The 15,574-nt window shown below is 43.7% G+C and overlaps 1 pseudogene; it reads right to left on the bottom strand.

Moving 5' to 3' along the window:
* Window positions 1-14,966, bottom strand: part of LOC127667095 (WD repeat-containing protein 75-like) — a 78,035-nt pseudogene extending 63,069 nt beyond the window's left edge.
* Window positions 14,967-15,574: the final 608 nt, after the last annotated feature.

The raw sequence follows: 15,574 nt of genomic DNA, 5'->3' as shown, positions 1-15,574 counted from the left end.
GGGGGCTTCAAGCTAATATTCAATTTCTTCAAAGAAAACATTAAGGAATCTCGCTTTCCTTAAAACTATCTGTACCCTGTGTATAAATCTTATTGTTCTTTTCATAAATCAGCCGAATCTTTCCCATTCAGCTCAAGGTGCTTTTATTGCTGTTGCAGTTGATCAGGCGAGTCTACCTCGAATAATCAGCCACGTTTACAACTTGTTTAATTAAATTCTTTCAAACATTTTTACTGCATTTATAAGTATAATATATTTGATTTCTCCTTTGTAGTTAATGCAATAAATTAAACTTATGAATACTGTAAATCTCAAGTGCTCCTAAACCTCACAATGCTATGTGAAGCCAAGCCAATGTGTGTGAAACCTCCCAGCTTAAAAATCTCAAGTCAAAAATAAATCACACCTTTTAATGGCATCTCAGCGCTAAGCTGTTGGTCCTGGTAGGCCAAATCGCCTCCAAGCATTTAAATCCCCAGCATGCACAGCTTGTTCTCCACTGGTAACATTTGGACACCGCACTGCTGTGTGCTCTCTGTTGAATTTCTGCAAACTGTTTCTTTTGGGTGGATGACAACCGCTCTCCAGGTTGTATAGAAAGTAGATTGCAAACAGGCTGCACCCTCCATCTGGATGCTTACTAGCAAACTCATCTGATCAAACATCTGAGCTCAGTGTAGTTCCCAGACTCCATCTATTATTATTATTATTATTAAATCTTTTTTATAGTCCAGTTGTTATCCCCCTCTGAGTCCACCCTCTGATAGTTCCTCATCCCATTTCTTGTCCCCCGTCTCCAAGAGGATGTCCCTACTTCTACCCCACCAGACCTCCCCACTCCCTGGGCCTCAAATGTCTCCAGGGTTAGGAATGTCTTCTTTCACTGAGGCCAGACCTGGCAGTCCTCTGCTGTATGTATCCGGGGCCTCATATCAGCTGGTGTATGCTGCCTGGTTGGTGCCTGGCCTCCATTTTTAAAGAAACTAATTGGGTAAAATAGAAAAACAAAAATTATATAATTTATTGGATGCTGCATGGTGATTGGAGTTATGTATGCCTTTCAGAATAGCCAAGTAGGGATCATTAGCATTTATACTACCTCAGATCTTTATTATTCTTCAAGTGTTCTCTGTCAGGTAAAGAACCAACCACCCTGTACAGAAGGTCACAGGATGTAGACATGGCTGAATCTACAGGTTAATTTTCTCTCAATTTGATAGCTGTTTATGGGGCTCTTGAGACATCAAGTGTTTTTCCTGGTTCTTTATCTTGTCATGAAGCCTAGGGATTGTGACTCTGGCATTTACTTACTCACATAATGTAGGTGCTATGAAACTCTTAGGCAAATGGTGGAACTAGAAAATATCATCCTGTGTGCGGTAACCCAATCACAAAAGAACGCATATGTTATGCACTCACTGAGAAGTGGATATTAGCCCAGAAGCTCGGAATATCTAAGATACAATTCACAGACCACATGAAGCTCAAGAAGAAGGAAGACCAAAGAGTGGGTGCTTTGGTTCTTCTGAGAAGGGAAACAAAATACTCACAGGAGCAAATATGTAGATAAAGTGTGGAGCAGAGACTGAAGGAAAGGCAATCAAGAGACTGTCCGTCTGGGGATTCATCCCATATACAGTTACCAAACCTCAGCACTATTGTGGATGCCAAGAAATGCTTGCTGAAAGGAGCCTGATATGGCTGTCTCCTGAGAGGCTCTGCCAGAGCCTTACAGATACAGAGGTGGATGCTTGCAGCCAACCATTGGACTGAGACCGGGGTCCCCAATGGAGGCGTTAGATAAAGGACTGAAGGAGCTGGCAATCTCATAAGAAGAACAACAATGTCAACCAACCAGATCCCTAAGAGCTCCCAGGGACTAAGTCATCAACTAAAGGGTACATGTGGCTCCAGCTGTATATATAGCAGATGATTGCCTAGTCAGGCACCAATGGGAGGAGAGGTCTTTGGTCCTATGAAGGCTTGATAGATGCTACAGAGTAGGGGAATTGAGGGAGGGGAGGTGCAAGTGGGGAGAACACCCTCATAGAAGCAGGGGGAGGGAGGATGAGACAGGGGGTTTCTGGGAGGGGGGAAACTGGGAAAGGGGATAATATTTGAAACGTAAATAAAGAAAGCATCCGATAGAAAAAAGAAAAAAAAAAGATTTACCTAGCATGATTTTCTCAATGTATTATCATTTTAAAGTTGGCATGTAATAATTATACCATATATCAGGTATAGTGTGATATTTAATTCATGTATCTGATGTACACTGATAAGTGAAGAGTACTATCATGTCTATCTCTTTATATTTTGTGCTTTTGAGCTAGGTAGTCATAAGATACACGACAGGTTACTATGCAGTGCTGTTGCTACCTCTGCCTTGGGCCACCAGATCTTCCTCCCCTCATCTGTGATTTGATACCAGTCATCCAATTGCCCTGTATAGAAATCCTTATCTGACCTTTACTAGATCAGTTATCGTAACTTTTGGTGCTGATGGTGATTAGAGGGCTAGACCTCTTACTGTAGTCATCTGTGATGTGTGGCTTGCTGACCACTGAATCTGAATGAGCATTCTTGATATGGCAAACATGGAACCCAAGCTAGCAGAATACTGCCTGGTGTTTGCTAAAACATTTTAAAACTGGTTGCATACATCCTTACATCTTCAGAGAGTTAAATGCTACTCATTGAAAAAGTACCTTTGTTATTCCAGGTTCATAAGACTCTCCCCCTAGTCAGGAAGATGTTATTTCTCTTGAAGAGAATTTTGTATGGGATCCAGGCATGGTCACTGTCTTAGTTAAGGTTTCCATTGCCGTGAAGAGACACCATGACCAAGGCAACTCTTCTAAAGGAAAACATTTAATTGGGGTTGGCTTACAGTTTCAGATGTTCAATCCATTATCATCATGGCAGGCAGCATGGCAGCATCCAGGCAGACATGGTGCTGGTGAAGCAGCTGAGAGTTCTAGATCTTGATCCAAAGGTAGACAGAAGGAGACTCTCTACTGCAGACATCCTTACTGCACAGAGCCTGAGTATAGGAAGAGACCTCAAGGCCTGCCCACACAGTGACACACTTTACCCAAGAAAGCCACACCTATTCCAACAAGGCCATACCTTCTAATGGTGTCACTTCTCATGTGCCAAGCATATCCAAACCACCACAGTCACCCAGGTCTTTTGCATTTGATAAGTGTGTGCTGGGTCTTTAACGGTTATCTTTGGTTATCCAGATACTTCTGGTATTCTTGAACCTATTCATTACTACTTAAGTTACTGCTCAGTGATAATATTAAATATGAATTGAACTGCCTATGCACTCAAGCCACCTGCCATCCCCCCACATCACTGGTGTTTCTTTCTTTAGTTCTTACGAGTCATTTTGCATTAGTTGATTGATCATAGAATGATTGTATCAAGTCTGTAGTGGGTCGGTTTTCTCTCCTTTTTTGCCATTTTACATTTTATTTCAATTATACAATATTAATCTAAATCAAATGTTTATTTTTCAGACCATACCTGTTATAAAATATAAAAACACGACAAACACCAGAGATACCCAGAGAGAAAAATAGACCCAAAGGCAGATGAATGGAGTCATTGTGTGACCAGGGTATATTAGTCAGTTTATCATTGCTGAGAAAAACAATATGAAGGTGGCAAGGTTTATCTGCCTCATGGTTCAGTGCACAGTAGCTGGCTCTAGGTTTGTGTTTGTGTTTTTTTAGCCTGTGGTGACATCATGGTGCAAGGACATTGGGGAGAAGAGTTACTCAACCTATAGCAGCAGGGCACTGACCAAAAGAAGGGGCGGGAGCCAAGGTATCTGGAGGGCTATGTTCCCAGTGACCTTCCTTTAATGAGGTTCTGCCCCTTAGTTTTTCTGCCTCTCGACAAGGCCATGGCATGAACTTATCAGTGGATTAATACATTGACTTTGTCAAAACTTCAAGACTCCATCACTTTTTGAAAGCCCCACCTGAAAAACCCACTGCACTGGGGACCAGGCCTTCATAACATGGGTATTTTGGAAGCATTTTATATCCAACCACAATGTCCTTTCTCAGTCCCCCAATACTCATGTCTATCTTACAATTTAAAAAAAAATGCATTTACTTCAGTTCTAGGAATCCCCAAGGTTTAAACAGTTCTAGCATTCTTCAAAATCAAATTTCATACTCTCCTATGAGACACAAGGCAGACTACAGCTGTGTGAGCCTCTGTAAAATAAAAAAAAGTGTTCTCATACATAATAGCCCAAAGTATTGCCATTCCAAAGGCAAGAACCAGACATGGAAAGGAAGGTTCAGACCAAACCAAGACCATGAGGAGGGCAGATATTGCATCCTGTACCCTCTTCTGTTTCTGGGGCATGTGGTAGAGCAATAGGAGGTCTAAGAGGCTGCAGAAGCTCTGGGCAGACCATAGACTATACATCTTCTGGTTCTTCCTCCCTCCCATTAATGCTATCAAATGCTAGCAATACATTAATTGATTGATTAGGTCAGAGATAGTTCTACGGATCCCGAACAAGGTCTTTGGGATATAAAACAAAAACCAAAACCCAAAACAAACCTCTGTAGGATATAAACCTCTGTAGGATATAAACATCAACATGATGATTTACATTTAACCTTCTCCCCTGTGTGCCCCTATCAATACTGAATTCATAGGAAGGAAAGTCAGGTAGGCCTGGCAATGCTCTGTGGTCAAGATCTGGTGGATCTTAGGGTTGGGAGCCCTAGGGGAGGTATAATTTCCCCAAAGAATGGTGTGAGGTAGACACAACAGACATCCATCAAGCATGATAATTGAGGAGGGGCTGATATGGTGTTCCCAGGCACCGTCCCACATGTTGCCAACTATTCTCTGTATGTGCCTTTGCATTTGGAAGGTGTGAGCCATTCTCTGGGCTTGGTTTTTATGTAGAAAATCTTTGAACACTGGTTGGATGTTGTTTTCAACCTTTCCAATTTCCTGGCACTGGAACAGATTTTCCTTGAAGGGGAGCATCATTGAATTGTCACTGACACCTCTTCAAAGGCCCTTTGTTGCTCTTGATGTAGAACTTCTAAGAGTCCTGGCCCACATCCCTGGTGCTACGGTCCTGTCCATCTGGTGTTGATTTTGTGAAAGAATTAGATTCTATTTTGAACGGTGTGTGATATAACTGGAGCTGCTGAGAAATGTTTATATGCAGGATAGGGTGAAAGAAAGAAGATATAAAAGAAAAAAGCTAGTGGAAAGGTTTGAATAAGAATGGTACTCTGAAGCTTAAGTATTTGAGTGTTTATCCCCAGTTGATGAACTGTTTAAGAAAGATTAGGTAGAGTGCCCCTGTTTGAGGAGGTGCGTTACCAGGGATGGGCATTAAGGTTTCAAAAGCCCAATATCCAATATATACAAAGAACTCAAGAAGTTAGACTCCAGAGAGCCAAATAACCCTATTAAAAATGGGATACAGCGCTAAACAAAGAATTTTCACCTGAGGAATATCGAATGGCTGAGAAGCACCTAAAGAAATGTTCAACATCCTTAGTTATCAGGGAAATGCAAATCAAAACAACCCTGAGATTTCACCTCACACCAGTCAGAATGGCTAAGATAAGAAACTCAGGAAACAGCAGGTGCTAGCGGGGATGTGGAGAAAGAGGAACACTCCTCCACTGCTGGTGGGAATGCAAGCCTGTACAACTACTTTGGAAATCAGTCTGGTGGTTCCTCAAAAAACTGGGCATGACACTTCTGGAGGACCCTGCTATACCACGTCTGGGCATATACCCAGAGGATTCCCTGGCATGCAATAAGGACACATGTTCCACTATGCTCATAGCAGCCTTATTTATAATAGCCAGAAGCTGGAAAGAACCCAGATGTCCCTCAAGGGGGAATGGATACAGAAAATGTGGTATATTTACACAATGGAGTACTACTCAGCTATTAAAAACAATGAATTCATGAAATTCCCAGGCAAATGGATGGAACTGGAAAATATCATCCTAAGTGGGGTAACCCAATCACAAAAGAACACACATGGTATGCACTCACTGATAAGTGGATATTAACCCAGAAGCTCAGAATACCCAAGACACAATTCACACATCAAATGATGCCCAAGAAAAAGGAAGGAGAGGCCTCTTGTCCTGGAAAGGCTTGATGCAGAAGTGTAGGAGAATACCAGGAAAGGGAAGTGGGAGGGGTTTGATTGGGGGACAGGGGGAGGGAAGAGGGCTTATGGGACTTTTGGGGAGGGGGGAATCAGGAAAGAGGAAATAATTTGAAATGTAAATAAAGAAAATATCTAATAAAAATCACCATTCTAGGCTAAATTTTTATATCATGCTTAATTCTTGTTTTTTTATTTTTATTATATTCAACACAATATATTTTATACCAATCATAAAAATGATGGACATGTTATTAAATGACCATAAACAAAATCCTTTTGTTCATTTAAAAAGAAAAGGTTTCAAAAGCTCATGCCAGGCCCACCCTTTTTCTCTCTGTCCCCATCTTGCTGATTGGATACGAGCTCTCTGCTCCCGTGACATGACTCCCACCTGACAGCCACCATGCCTCCCAGCTGAGGATCATGGCAAACCCTCTAAAGCTGTGAGCCAGCCCACAGTTTAATGCTTTCTTTTATCAGGTGCCTTGGTTCAAAGACTGCCAAAATGCCAGCTTTTGCCTGGAAGAGGAAACAAAAGTTAGAATAAATCTGGGGGGGAGATACAAAAGAGAGATTTCGGGCCACCAGGCTTGGGATGTCCAGCGCCCACTGCGACTCTTGTCCCACGTAGGCCTAGCCTCCCTGCTTCTCGGTTACTCTGCAGTGTTTTAGTTTTCACCCATATCTAATGTTTTGTTTGCTGTCTTTTGTACAACCTTGATAACATGGAGTATCATTTTAAAATCGTGTCATTTGGGGGAACTCATGTGGCAGGCTTAGCTTTTGATAGACATGTTTTATTGAATGTTTGGACTAATCCTGTAACTTCCATCTTTATGAGATAATGAAACTTATTTCTACAGGACAAAGGGGCATTTAGAAGTTACCTTTGCCCTGTTTGATGCCCTGTTTTAGCTAGTTACCCGGCTGGAGGGACTGGCTGGTAAAGGACAGTGTGGGTAATCTGGCTGCCAGGTTGGGATCTCAGCCACACCCTTTACTCCAGTTCTACACTCATTCTCTGCCTTTGATTTCTTTTTTTCATCTTTAAAATGACTGTAGGATCCATCCCAATAGGATCCAAGAGACAATTAAAGAGTTAATACACAGAAAGTTCTTAAAATGGTCCATGGTACCCGATGGCCATGCTTAAAGGGTTGCTCGTTATCGTTATGTGTCTATGCGTGATGCACAGCAAGACCTTCCCAGAGATTCAAGGCAGTGGGTTTTCAGTGGGATTTTTGAGGCAGGACATTTCACTCTGGGGCTTCTGTTGACAAGTGTGGAGTTGGGAGGCAAGTGCGATATTCTGTTAGAGCTGTCAGTCAGGATGAACAAGAACCCACAGGCATATTTCTGTGTACTATCTGAGCCTAACATTTCATCTTCCAGAAAGGAATAGGTTTGAGCCATAGGGGTTGCTATCAAGGTCACCTTACCTAGACAGACTTATCACCCAGAATTCCTCTGTGTGTACTGGTCAGACAGGATTGGCCTTCTACAAGCAAATGAGGGGAACACAGGTGGAGAACCAGAATGTCTAGAAGCGAGTCACTGAGAGAAGCACAGGGTATTTAAGCAGATGCCAATGACAGCTCAATGGTGCCCACCTTCCAGGCAACATCTGCAACAGCTCAGTGCAAATTGCATGGGAAAAGACCCCACCATACTGTAAGGCCAATGAACTAATGTGGACAGAGACAGGATTTCAACCCCAGTTTACTGGGGATGATTGACAGGCATGTGGTCCTGGGAGGTAGCAAGACCAGGAATTTAGATCAGGATTGGGTCACATATACAGGTCAGGACAAGAATAACTTCATCCAAACAGGAATGTGCTGGGTTTATCTTAAATTATTTCACATTTTGGTTCTAGAGTCCCAGTGAATAGCTCTACAAGCCCTGTAATAGTTTTTGTTCTATTTATTATATATGTGGGAACCTCTGTGAGAGAAACTGTACAGTGTTATTCACAGGTAATCATGTGGTCACTACCCATGATGACTACTGTCATGCCAAGCCAAATCCACACAGACAGGAATTTACAATTTTCTTTGTGCTCCAGACCCATTTGGATAAATATTAAGGTCCAGGTCCACAAACTCTTTCTACATATAATGTTTTTCAAAAATTAGCATAAAACATATAGGGTTATTCCGGAAAAATTCTGTTAAAATATTACTAAATATAATTTAAGCTTGTGAGTTCACTGTATGACTCTTCATTACAATATTAAACAGGAAGCTCTAATGGCAGGGTAGTGATGACAGTCACATCTGGAGACAGCTCAACAACCTCAATGTGGTATGAAAATTATCTGTGACAGCTCTTGGTGACAGAGTCTCTGGTACTAGCAGGGTTTGTTGCCTGTTTATACTCGACAAAAGCAATAGATTTCAGTTAAAGGTTGGTGAAAGTGAAGATAGAATGTCCCTTCTCACTTCAGTTTGTGGGTCCCATAAATTCATGCCTGTAAATCCTGTCTGTGGTCTATCTCAAGGCAGATGCACAGCGAGAAGTTGTGAACTTGCAAGAATCAGAGACTAGAGAAGTGCAAATCAGAGCCTAGTTTTTTAAAATTTGTTAGAGAGAAGGATTCATAGAGTGTAGAAATTATAATATTTCTTTCAAAAGGGGAAAACGGTCTTGATAAAGGCATCTTCTTTGGAATGGGGATGTTGGGAAACCACTTGACATCTCTGTGCCTACTAGATAAGTGGGGCTTGGTAGGGCTTGTTTTGGGGTTTGGATTTCTCTGAGATGCTTGCAGGCAAGGGTGTGAATTTCCAGGGACAGCACTGACTTGTCACCCACAATGCAATGGGCCATTGGGATGATTTAATGTGGCTCTTGGCAGCACAGCTAAGATTTATGAGGATAATCACCTCAGTGGTACGAATGATAAGTTATCACGTTTATTATTTGCATATAGAAAGGTCCCCTGCAGATTCAATGGCTTCTCACAATTCAGCCTGATGCTTGAGAAGGTGAACAGTTTCTGGATTTAATTAGAGAGTACTAGAGAGGTAAATTTATAAGGTTCAGAACATCAACAGTAGGTCATGTACTCAAGCTAACGAAAAAGGAAGGAGGGCATTTGTTCTCCCAGATGGATAAATATGATGGTTGCCAAGGCTCGTGAGTGGGACAGTGGTCATGTTCCAGCATGTGCACCTATGGCTGTGGTCGCTGGAAGAATTTTATAGACAGTACATTGCATTTTCAGTGGGACCCACACTCATGAGGAGAATTCATGCAAAGGCTGTGAGTCTCTGCATATCTTCTCAATAATACACAGATATATTGTATTCCCAATATATTCCAAAAGGGTCCTTGAAAATGTTAGGGACATTACTCTTAGAGTAGGATATGCAATTGCTTCTATAGAAATGCTATTTCAAATTTATTCTCAGCAAATTTCAAGAAACATTAACCTGTTCAGCCACTGATATAGCACATCCCAGAAGTGTGGCTTTTATGACGCCCTGTACTCAGCTTTAGAGCGTGACTTTATTTTCTCCTCTTTCCCATTTCTTTCCCAATAAGTCCTTGTTATAAAGACACTGCGATCTCACTATTTAAGCTCCACTCCAGTAATATTTGTGAGCTTATGTTCGCAGATAAGCTTGAATTTGTAGGTGGTAACCGGCTATAAAGGATTTTTAGGCTGCGGTAGTTTCTAGGGAGAACTGCTGTGTTTAAATTTGACTTCCAATTCGATAAAACAAGAGAAGAAACATAACAAAGGCTTTTTCACTCATCTTTTGAAAACATAAGATGATGAGGTAATTTGTTGAGGAGGAACAGTCGTTCTGGAGCAGGTTTTTATGATGTTTTACACACACTTGCATGTATAAATGCCCACCCCCCCACCCCCCACACACACACGTGTGCGCACACACTGGCTCTTTGGACCAGTTACGTGTAGCAGTTTGACAGAATCAGGTGTGATACCTGTCTTCTGCAGTGAGAGTGCCTTGCTTGGGACTGTGCTGGGACAAGCACCAAGTGTCAGAGGCTGGGACCAGTGGTAAAGGGGCTTGGACCAAAGCTCCAGGTTCTAACCACAGCAGTTCTTCTGGGAGCTGCCAGTAAGGAGTCAGAATAGTCACAAAGAATCTTCTCTCTTTATCCTTTGTCCATTTAAAATTGATTTTTTTGTCTTTTAACAAAGATATGTTTATCAGTATTGCATCTGATGGGCTGCATGCTGACATTTTTATACAGTGCATTTTGCTCATTTTTCCCCCCATTGCCCCCCCCCCCCCTTGCTGGCCTCTTTTCTCCCTCTAACATAGTTTTCCTCTACTGTTATATCATCTTTATTTTAAATACAGATCCCATTTATAGGTGGAGAGTGCTATGTTTGCCTTCCTTGCATCTTTCTGCTCCCAGTAGTCCCACACTTACTTTCATGGAGTGCATGCATGCGCACACATGCACAGGTGCACACACGAGTGTGCACACGTACATCTGCATCTGAGGAAAACCACGTGGTGCTTGTCCCTCTGAGTCTGGCTCACGTTGCTCAGTGTGCTAATCTCTCCTTCGATCCATTTCCTTACAAGTGACGTGACTTCACTCCTTTCTACGGTAGAGTCGTGCTCCATTGTGTATGCACATGCCACATTTTCTTTATCCATTCATCTGTTGATGGGCATCTAGGCTGGTTCGCTCCCTTGAGTGGTGTGAGCAGCGCAATTATACTCCCCCACAGTGGCACAGCCTCTGTGTGTTGTGTTTCTAGCCTCTGAACCAGGGTTCCAGTCGCCACACTTTATTCCCAGCTCCTTTGATCTCCTGCAGACTTTGGTTGCAGCCAGCCTGAGGTTTGGCGAGGTGACTTCTCACAACTGCTTTGGCTTATGCTTCCCAGAGTATTAGTGACAGCGAATACTTTTCAGGCACTTGTCTGTCACACGTGTGTTGGTGGGATGTTTATTCATGTCTTTTGTCTATTTTTAAAATTGTTTTGCTTTTGCTGTTTTGATTGATGGTGATAGATGCTTTTGCTGTTCCACATTTAAAGTATCTTGTTGCTCAGAGAAAATGTACGACTTGTCAGGAGGAAGTGGAGACGCTCTCTAGACACATGCTGTGCTAAGGAAGAGAACCTGGCAAGGGTCAGGAAGAGTTTCACACAGCACCATGTGAACTGACACCGTGCCTTGAATGACCTGCCCTTTGTAGTCCCTTTCCCTCATTCTCCACATAGCTCTTTTCTGCGGAGCAAGGCTCAGATCCTGGCACTTAACTTGATTTCCTGAGATACAGTGAAGTCTAGAGAAAGCAGAATGTGAGGGCCTTTAGGCCCTTTCCTTGTTGCCCATCTGTTCGTCAAGGATCCAGAGAAGGGCTCATTAGAAGCTCTCTTCACGGAGGCCTTTTCGATGAGGAACAAACACAGAAGCAGGTTAATTAAAAGCAGATCTTGCTCAACAAAGGTAATTGTTCCTTTGATTATAATTACCGATCTTGTGGCAAGAGTAGAATGAGAGGAGGGACCTTAATTTAGGCGGCAGCTTGACGTGATGACACTCCATTGTGCTTCCCAGAGGCAGGGGATCAGAAGTGCAAGTGAAATTCTGTTACAGACCGTTCGTCTGCTTAGGGATATCCAGGGTCCTCTGGTCCAGGAAGGCACAGGTCCGGCTGCGATGACAGACAGAACAAACAACGCACACACAGAGGCGGTTTGAACTGAATGTATTTTGGAACTATAAGGCAAGGATTTTTATACAGGAAGAGTTAGTATTACCATTTCAAAAGATGTAGCCAGTGAGGCAGGTACAATTATCATAACCATTTGGTACAAGGAAATGTAACATCAATCAGGAACAAAGTTTCTCAAGTAACAGATACAGAGGATCAATTTACAGATGCCATCAAACTTCCTGATTAGAATACAGAGTCACTCATACTTTACAGTAAACCTTCAAAGAGTTTGAAGTTTCTTATACCACCTGGGTCTTAACAAGTTCTTGTGAGAAATCCTTATCTAACATTTAGCCTTCTATCTTGTGAAACAAAACTTCCTGAGTAAATCAATGCTTTCAGTACCAGAGTGCCCGAGCCATCCTCATATACATACGCACAGCCATAAAAACCTGCATGTAGTTGGAAGGTAGTAATTATGTAAACAACTATGAGGCAAGGCACTGAAATTCTAAAACGGGGGTTGGTGGTCAGTGAGTTGACTTCAAAGACCGCATTATCAGCCAGGCCTTAGGAATCCCGGTGAAGAGAGAAAAAGAGGAAGTCAAGGCAAACTGCTACTTGGGAACTAAGGGCTCATTTTAAATAGCCAGAAAGTAAGAGAGAATAGTAAATTGCCAGGTGAGATTATCAGCTTCCACAGCTTCCAGAGAGCTCCGTTATTCCCAGGAGGCATTTCTTTTCCGCCTCTGTCTGTAAAATATCATTTTTACAGACATCACTGGGCCACCGCAGCAAAATTCCGTCCTCCAAAGGTGAGTTCGTTCTTAGAGAAGGACAAGCAATGGCGGCCTCTTGGTGAGGAAGGAGATGCATGAGTGGCAGGGGTGTTCGAGGTGGAGATTCCGACCATTCCACTCACTGGCTTTACTAACCAAGCTCACAACTGCTCTGCCATCTGACTGAGGGCTTGGTGGGCACACAGTCCATTGTGTTGACCTTGGATTCTTGACTGAAATACTAGACTTTCAAGCATTTGTTGGAAGTGTGAAGAAAAGGGCTGTGATGGCACAGTTAGGCTGAGGTCACGGTCAGGAGCACTTGTTAGGTCCATGCAGAACTGGAGCACACACAGTGAGAGTTTTTCATCTTTCTGATGCAGCCCTCATCTCCTGAGGAAGAGCGGCTGTCCTTGGTTACAGCCGAGGCTTCGCTGCGGTCCTCTCCTCTGCTTTCCTCTCGCACTCTGTGCACTCAGAAACAAACACAGGATGGCACGGCACAGGCTCTAGCTTAACACGGAGAGCGCCAGAGCCTGTAGTCCTGTTTCTGGAAAGTCAACTTCTTGCAAGGCCATGGGTCTTCAAAACAACTGTGTTCTCACGACTCGCAGTCATAAGGATGTCCTCCCAAAGTCTGAAGCTAGCGAAAAGCCCCAGGACAGGGGAAGCACCTTCTCTGTTATCAACTGGAGTCTCCATTTGAAGGGGTTCAGTTTCTCTTTTCTTTTCTTTTCTTTTTTCCTTTCATTTCCTTTCCTTTTCTTTTCTCTTCTTTAATTTTCCTTCCTTCCTTCCTTTCTCTTCCTTCCTTTCTTCTTTCTTTCTTTCTTTCTTTCTTTCTTTCTTTCTTTCTTTCTTTCTTTCTTTCTTTCTTTCTTTCTTCCTTCCTTCCTTCCTTCCTTCCTTCCTTCCTTCCTTTCTTTTTTCTTTCTTTCTTTCTTTCTTTCTTTCTTTCTTTCTTTCTTTCTTTCTTTCTTTCTTTCTTTCTTTCTTTCTTTCTTTCTTTCTTTCTTTCTTTCTTTCTTTTCTGACTTTTTGTTGGTTCTATGTGAGTTTCATATCATGCACCCCAGAATCCCTCACCCTGTCTTCTCAATCTGCCCTTCACCCTTGCAACCCCCACCAAATAAAATTCACACAAACATAAACAAAGCATAGAAAACACCTCATTTTGAAAGTTGCAGTGTGTCCTACGGGGTACCCCTCTTTCCACACATCTTCATTTGCAAATGCTCATTGTAAGGAGTCATTGGGCTGGTTCAAGATTTGTAGCTTCTGTGACACCATCATTATTGGATCTTCACTGGGACTCCTTCCGATTATCCTGTTGTTTCCCTGTGTCATGGAGATCCTGCAGCTCGGGAACAGCCGCCAGCCCTTTCACCTGCTCCAACAGTTCACAGATAATGCTGGTTTGTGGGTGGGTTAACTCAGAGCAGGATCTGGGCGTTGGTGGTAGCTGAACTGGAAAGCCTGCCTGCACTTCCTTCTTTGCACCACCAGGGGGAGCTCTCCAGCACTGCTTGGGCCAAGTCCTGCATAGCTGAGATCAGCAGGAGGCAGGGTCAGTTTGCCAGCTCTCATGCCCTTGCGGCCAGCTCACCTGCACCCACATCTCCAGAGCCAGCTCCACTGTACCGCCTAGTCAAGGTGTGGGGCCCACTCTCCCAAGTGCTACAGCCTGCAAAAGGCTGAGCCGCTTTCTTGTTTGCACACCTTGGGGCTGGCTCACCTCCGCCTTCACCATCAGGGTCAGCTCCACTATGCTGCCCAGGCGAGGTAAAGGTCCCAGCTCTCCTCAGTGCTGCTACCAGTGAGAGATGGGCCCATCTCTCCAGAGTACCTCTGGTGAGGGGTGGGGCTAGTTCTGCGCAGCCCCTAGACATCTATGTGGTCGCAGGTGGCTGCTCAGACTAGGGCTAGCCCAATGGTTTCTAGTGGTAATACGAACCATGGACATCAGCACCGTCCCCTGCCACTGCATGTCCATGGGACCTGGACATGGCCCTAAGCGGCAGCATGGGCTGGGACTTGGCCATGGCTTCGGGTGGTGGTGGGGCTGGCTACTCACCACAGGTTGTTCCTCTCCACCCTTGAGCCTTTAGTTCCTTCTCTCCATAATGCTCAAACGGTTCGTTCTGCTTCTCACCTCTCTTCCTCTCCCACGAGTCTACGTCACACCTGCACGTTGTAGCAGCAGCTGTCGGGCCTCGGCAATTGCCACTTTCTGGCAGCAAGCGATTCTCTGGGTGTCTACAGCCTGCCCATGTGGCATGGCGGTAGGTCGGTCTGTGGACGTCTTGCCCCTTCTGCGCTGGGTGCTGTGGAGGCAGGCACCCTCTCTGCATGTCTACGGCCTGCTGGAGCTGTCCGTCAGCAGGCAAGGCTCTGTGCAGCTCTGTCTGAGTACTCTGCCCCGTGTGGCATGGCGGTCCTCAGGTCTCCGGATGTCCCCCTGATTTCACTGTGACCTACACTACCTTAAGCACAGCTCTGGGATACTGTGATGACCTTGTCACTGACCTCAGCACAGCACTCAGAGATCCACTGAAGGCAAGTCAGGGCGGTCATCTTTTTTTTTTTTTTTCTTAAGACGACCCAAACATTATGTAGTTGGGAAAACCATCATTAAAGGGGAAGTTCGTCTGTCATCAGTAAATGGTTAATATAAGAGAAATGCAGATGGCATGGATTACATGTACTATTAACAGAGAAGATATTTTCACTATGGAGGCAAACTTTTATTCAGAGGAAGGTAGAAAAACAACAACAAACCCACAAACAAAGCCTTAGATACGGTGACTCATGACCCTCCGAAGGGCTATATCACACTAACACACACATCCTGTCTGTGCTGTGCCAGACATTTCATGGAAAGAGGGGATTGTGAGATGTTTAAAAGGTAGGGGAGGCAAGGGGATGAAAAAAAAAGTTGAGAAACGCATTTAAATTCATA

Source organism: Apodemus sylvaticus, chromosome 16 (genome assembly GCF_947179515.1).
Source record: "Apodemus sylvaticus chromosome 16, mApoSyl1.1, whole genome shotgun sequence".
In the NCBI taxonomy this organism is placed as follows: Eukaryota; Metazoa; Chordata; class Mammalia; order Rodentia; family Muridae; genus Apodemus; species Apodemus sylvaticus.
The sequence above is the reverse complement of the archived record's forward strand: the minus strand, read 5'-3'. Positions and strand labels throughout refer to the sequence as shown.